The sequence below is a fragment of the Tamandua tetradactyla genome, chromosome 25 (assembly GCF_023851605.1).
Source record: "Tamandua tetradactyla isolate mTamTet1 chromosome 25, mTamTet1.pri, whole genome shotgun sequence".
Lineage (NCBI taxonomy): Eukaryota > Metazoa > Chordata > Mammalia > Pilosa > Myrmecophagidae > Tamandua > Tamandua tetradactyla.
The window spans coordinates 34157690-34163099 of record NC_135351.1 but is presented as its reverse complement, the minus strand read 5'-3'; the positions used below and the strand labels follow the sequence as shown (position 1 = coordinate 34163099).

General features: G+C 37.5%; 1 pseudogene; it reads right to left on the bottom strand.

Moving 5' to 3' along the window:
- Nucleotides 1–4001: 4001 nt before the first annotated feature.
- On the bottom strand, nucleotides 4002–4507 carry LOC143668984 (AP-4 complex subunit sigma-1 pseudogene; annotated as a pseudogene).
- Nucleotides 4508–5410: the final 903 nt, after the last annotated feature.

Sequence of the window (5410 nt, the reverse complement as noted above, 5' to 3'; positions counted from 1 at the left end):
ACCTGGGTGTCCCACATGGAAGGTGGGCATTCTAACCACTGAACCACCCTTGCACACTACGTAATTCTTTTAATATGTTGCTGGGTTTGATGTGGAAGTATTTTCTTGAGGATTTTTGCATCTAGAGTCATTAGAGAAATTAGTCTGTAATTTTCTTTTCTTGTAGTATCTTTTTTCTGGCATTGGTATTAGGGTTATATTGCTTCATAGAATGAATTAGATAGTGTTCCCTACTCTTAAATTTTTTGGAAGAGTTTGAGCAGAATTGGAATTAATTCTTTGTGGAGTAATTGGTAGAATTGATCTGTGAAGTGATTTGGTCCTGGGCTTTCCTTTTTGGGGAGGGTTTTGATGACTGTTTCAATCCCTTTATTTGTAATTGGTCTGTTGAGGTATTTTATTTCTTCTAGAGTTGATGTGTTTGTGTGCCTCTAGGAATTTGTTAATCTCATCTATGTTGCCAAGTTTGTTTATAATATGCTATTAGGATCTTTTTTATTTATGGAGCCAGTTGTATTGACCCTACTCTCATTTCTGATTTTATTTATTTGCATCTTCTCTTTCTCTCTTTTGGTCAATGTAGTTAAGGGTTTACTAATTTCATTCATCCTCTCAAGGAACCAACTTTTGGTTTTGTAAATACTTTCTTTTTATTCTCAATTTCATTTATTTCTGCTCTAATCTTTGTTATTTCATTCTGTCTGCTTGCTTTGGGATTTTATTCTGTTGTTTTTCTAGTTCAGCCAGGTATGTGGTTAGGTCTTTGATTTTAGTTCTTTCTTCTTTCTTAATGTAAATATTTAGGGCTATAAATTTCCTTCTCAGCACTACCTTTGCTTTGCCCCATAAGTTTTGCTATGTTGTGCTCTCATATTCATTCATCTCAAGATATTTACTCATTTATCTTGCAGTTTTTTTCTTTGACCCAATGATTGTTTGAGAGTCATTGTTTAACCTCTCTATATTTGTAAATTTTCCTGTTCTTTGCCTGTTACTGATTTCTTTTTATTCTATTATGATTAGAGAAATGCTCTGTATAGTTTAAATCTTTTAAAAGTTACTCAGACTTGTTTCGTGACTCAACATGTGGTCTATCTTTGAGAATTATCCATGTACCCTTAAGAGGAACGTATATCCTGCTGTTTTGGGGTGCAATAAGTCTGCTAGATCTAGTTTATTTATCATATTATTCAAGTTTTTCTGTTTCCTTATTGATCTTCTATCTAGATAGTCTATCTATTGATGACAGTGGTGCATTGAAGTCTTCAACTATTATTGTAGTGACGTCTATTTCTCCCTTCAGTTTTGCCAGTGTTTGCCTCATGTATTTGGGGGCACCATGGTTAGACACAGAAATATTTATGATTGTGATTTCTTCTTGGTGGATTGGCACTTTTATTAATCCATAGTGTCCTTCTTTCTCTTATACAGTTTCACATTCAAAGTCTATTTTGTCTGATATTAGTATAGCTACCCCAGCTCTTTTCTGGTTGCTGTTTGTGTAGGATATCTTTTTCCAGCCTTTCATATTCAACCTACTTGTGTCTTTTTGACTAAGATGAGTCTCTCATAGACAGCATGTAGTTGGATCTTTCATTTTTTTAACCATTCTCCTAATTTGCGTCTTTTGATTAGGGAGTTCAATTCTGTAACATTCAATGCTACTACTGTGGAGGCAGTTCTAACTTCAACCATTTTATCCCTTGGTTTTATATGTCATATCTTATTTTGTTTTTCTTTTTATCCTTTTAGTTACTTGTACTGATATTCTTCCTTTCTACACTCTCCTCCAAACCTCTCTCTCCTGCCTTTTCCTTTCAGCCTGCAGAACTCCCTTTAGTATTTCTTGTAGGGCGGGTCTCTTGTTGGCAAAGTCTCTCAGTTTCTGTTTATCATGAATATTTAAAATTCACCTTCATTTTTGAAGAACAGTTTTGTCAGACACATAATTATTGGCTGGCAATTTTTCTTTTTCAGTTCCTTATATATATCATAGCACTGCCCTCTCATCTCCATGGTTTCTGATAAAAAAATCAGTTCCTAGCCTTATTGCGGTTAGCTTGTATGTAACTGTTTTATTTGTTAAATGCTGCTGGAGTGCAATATACCAGAAATGAAATGGCTTTTTAAAAGGAAATTTATTAAATTACGAGTTTACAGTTCTAAGACCATAAAAATGCCAAACTAAGGCACCCACAGAAAGATACTTTGACTCAAGGAAGGTTGATGGATGTCACATGGCAAGACATACGGCTGGTTTCAGCTGGCCCTTGCTCCTGGTTCCATTGCTTACAGCTTCTGACATCAGTTTTTCCTCTCAAAGTGTCTGTGGGCCCTCACTTAACTCCTTGAATACACAGTTCTGGATTCTGGCTTGCTTAGCATTTAATGGGAAGGCACAAGGTAACATCTCCTGGCTCTGCACCTCCAAGCGTCCAGGTCTAGGCATCTGCTCTCTGGTGGTGCTCCAGTCTTCCTCAGACATTTGCATCTCTGTCGGCTCTGAAGCAACTGTCTAGCTTCTGCCGGCTCTCTCAGCTGTTGGCATCTCCTGGGGTTTCTGCACTGCCAAACATCTGCATCTCTGTAGGCTCTGAAACAACTGTTCTCTAAGCATCTGAATCTGAGGTTTCTTCAAAATGTTTCCCCTCTTAAATGACTTTAGCAAACTAATCAAACCCACTTTGAATGGGTGGAGTTACACCTCCATCTAATCAGAAGGCCACACCCACAATTAGGTGTGTCACATCTCCATACAACTAATCTAACCTGAAGGTCACACCCACAACCTGGTGTGTTACATCTCCGTGGAAACAATCCAATCAAAGTTTGCCACCCTAAACAATAGATCTGGCCCCACAAGATTGGATCAGGATTAAAACATGGATTTTCTGGGTGACATAATAGTTTCAAAGTGGCACAGTGATGAATTGCTTTTCTCTTGCTGCTTTCAGGATTCTCTCTATCTTTTGCATTTGACATTCTGATTAGTATGTGTCTCAGGGATGGTCTATTAGGATTTATTCTGTTTGGAGTAAATTGTGCTTCTGGATGTGTATATTTATGTCTTTCATAAGAGTTGGCAATTTTTAGATTATTTACTCAAATATTCTTTCTGCACTTTTTCTTCTTCTGGGACAACCATGATATGTAAGTTTGTGCACTTTATCCTGTCATTCAAATCCCTGACACCCTTCTCATTTTTTTCAATTCTTTTCTCTATCTATTCTTCATGTGTAAGTTTTTTTTAGTTGTATACCAATGTTTATAACAGCATTGCTTACAATAGCCAAAAGATGGATACAATACAATTGTCCATGAATGGACGGATGGATACCAATAAGATGTAGTCTATCCCACCACTGAAAAAGGAAAGAAGTTAGATGTGCTGCAATATAGAAAACACTATTTGAGCGAAACAAGCCATGCACAAAAGGGCAAGTAGTATATGATTCCATATGAAGCATTTAGAATAAGAAATTTCGGAGAGCAAAAAGTATATTAGAGGCAAGTTACCAGGGGCTGAGGGTAAGGAGGGTGGGGAATTATTGTTTAATTGGTAAAGAGTTTCTGCTTTTGGGTGATGAAAAGATTTTAGTAAATGGAAGGGAGTGATGACATCAAACCGCTTTGTAGAATTACTTCCACTGAATTGTGCACTTAAAAATGACTAGAATGGCAGCTTTTGTGTTACATATATGTTACCACAATAAAATTTTTTAATAGTTTACATTCCCAAATTTTAAAGTGAGAAAAATGCCTACACTTAGAAAATAAAACATTTCTCAGTTTAGATAAAAACTCTCCTTATGCATCATATTTTAAAATGCAATTTTGTTTTCTATTTAGATAATATGGAAAATGCCTATTTATTATGTCTCTGGAAAGATACCCCGTTTTGCAATGTGTGGTCTTCCACGTTCTTTTGGGTTATAGATGTTGAGAAGTATTTTGTGACATTTGCATTTCTACAAAACAGTGTTGTCTGGCCAGGCCTTCCATTATTCAGCTTTCTGACATCTTATAAAACTTAGTAGAGGGGCAAGAATTCTTGCCCAGTAAGTCTCCATGGTGCAATGATTTAACACCATCTCATCCAAAATGATGTGTACTTTATCAAATTAAATACTGCATCTAATTTATTCTCTTGGTTGAAGTATTCATAAAACTTCCACAAAGTTATGGATGAATTCATAAATAGCCATCTCATTCTCAGTGTCATTAACTCCAACTACAATGAAGAGTGCTGAATACTAATGATATATCATCTTAAAATCCTTATATTCAATGAAAACGCATTGTTCATTGGATTGAGGGAAATGGCTCTTATTATCTTCCAGAAATCTCCGCGTATTAATCTCCAGATGTTCATAGTACGTAGAAAGTCAATCTGTTCTTGTTTACTTACCACAAGGAAGAAAACTATCAATTTTTTTTTTCTGGCCGATATTTTTCCAAATACAGATAATAATTTATGGCAAGGGTGGTGAACCCTGTGCAGTGCCATTGACAGTGGTCCTGGAGTTGGCTCTTGCTGGGGTCCCCGTACTCCTTTCTCACAGAGGATTGGCCCCCAAACCTTATTAGCTGTGTGGTGTGGGCTTCCTTGGAGCAACCATTTTGGCTTTTAGTATGGCATCTGTGGGGACTCCTTTGGAGGTGGCCTTGCCAGGCTTCAGGGGCTTGTGACCAAGCTTTGCTTAGTGGGAGAGTCCAATGTCAAGCTGCAGGGCACTGTACTTCCTCTCATTTGGTCCTCTTGAGGTGGAGAACCACAGGAAAGAGACTGGGATGGGCATTTCACTAGCTTTTCCTGGACCCCTTCCACCTTCTCCTCTTTCGATTTGACTTACCTGGCCCCCTCCCCTGATTGGTATGCACTTGTTGGTTGACAGCTATGTTCCTTTTCCAGGGCTGCTACCCAACACTATGGCTTGAGGCTGATCTATGAGCTTTCATTTCCTGCCCAACAACATTTAAGTACTTTTCCCCTTGGATGCTGCTTTATTCCCTTGGATTCCTTTCTGTTCATCTGTCTGTAAGATTTTGACTGCCTTGTTTTATAGTTTGCTGATTCTTTCTTCTGCTTGTTCAAGTCTGCTGCTGTATGCCTCTAGTGTTTTACTCTCTTCTATTTTGCCTTTCATTCCCATAATTTATGATTTCTTTTATACTTTCAAATTCTTTCTCATGCTCACCCAGGGTTTTCTTAATATATGTGATGATTTGAAGCTTTATGGACCCCAGAAGATCACGTTCTTAAAGTTAATCCATTCCTGTAAGTATATAATGTGGGTGAGACCTTTTGATTTGGTTATTTCAGTTGAGGGGTGCTCCAGGTGGGTCTTAATACTCTTACTGGAGTCCTTTATAAGAGGATGACACATGCAGTGATGCACACAGAACCCAG